This window comes from Elephantulus edwardii, unplaced genomic scaffold, assembly GCF_000299155.1.
Source record: "Elephantulus edwardii isolate Elephantulus edwardi_28Jun2011 unplaced genomic scaffold, EleEdw1.0 scaffold00127, whole genome shotgun sequence".
NCBI classification, from domain to species: Eukaryota; Metazoa; Chordata; class Mammalia; order Macroscelidea; family Macroscelididae; genus Elephantulus; species Elephantulus edwardii.
In genome coordinates, this window is record NW_006399877.1 from 8,249,198 (window position 1) to 8,250,162 (window position 965).

Sequence of the window (965 nt, forward strand, 5' to 3'; positions counted from 1 at the left end):
ACAGCAAGTGGACATAGCAGGGTTACACGACCTGGAAGAATGTTTCATCAAAAACAATTCAAGGCAGGCCTGAGGGCTGCAGATTAGAGTCACCCACCTTTGGCTTGGGAGCATGACTTTCTGTCCACTAGGCCAACTGCTCTCTATGCTGTTGTTGTTAAGTGTTGTTGAGCCAAAGACAACTCATAGCGACCCTATGAACTAAAGTCCTGGACACTTCCTGTATAACTTTGTCCTTTCTCCAAGTTCATAGGGTTTCCGGAGGCAAGCTGTTTCAGAAGCAGATGCCACTCCTGCTTCCAAGCTCCTTTTAATCAGGGAGCTCCACCAAACACTGTCCAACATGAGTAACCATTATCTCATTTGACACATCAATGTCACAGTGTTCAGCTTCACAGCAATCACGAGTTACCTCTGCACAGCAAGTGGACAGACAAAGGCTATACGACCTAGAAGAATGTTTCACCATAAACAACCTGGAGAAAGGGCGAAAGTTATACAGGTGTCCAGGTCTTTCGTTCAAAGGGTCGCTATGAGTCGCCTACGACTCGACAGCACTGAACAACATTATGAGTAACATGTGCTCCTGCTTTGCACAATACAGCACAGATTCCCTTTCGGGTTTTCTGAAATCTCGCCTTTCCCAAGGATGAAATGGGAAGACACAAAATGTGAGCTACCGAACAGGACACGTCAGTCTCTCCGGGCACAGAGTCTGCAGAGTGAACAATGAGCGGCACGTCAACAGGCGATGGAAACACGACTGTATATATTGATAAGCACGGCTTATCGCGGGCCAGCAGCGGTCCGGCCAGCGCCGTCCGTAAGCGGCGGCTGCAGGACCGGCCAGCGCGATCCGGCCCATCGCGACCCACGAGGACGCGTCCACGGGTGACCCGAGCGGGCAGCGTTCCGACCACAGCAACAGGCCCTCGGTCGGCGCCCCGGCCCGCGCGCCCGGCCGG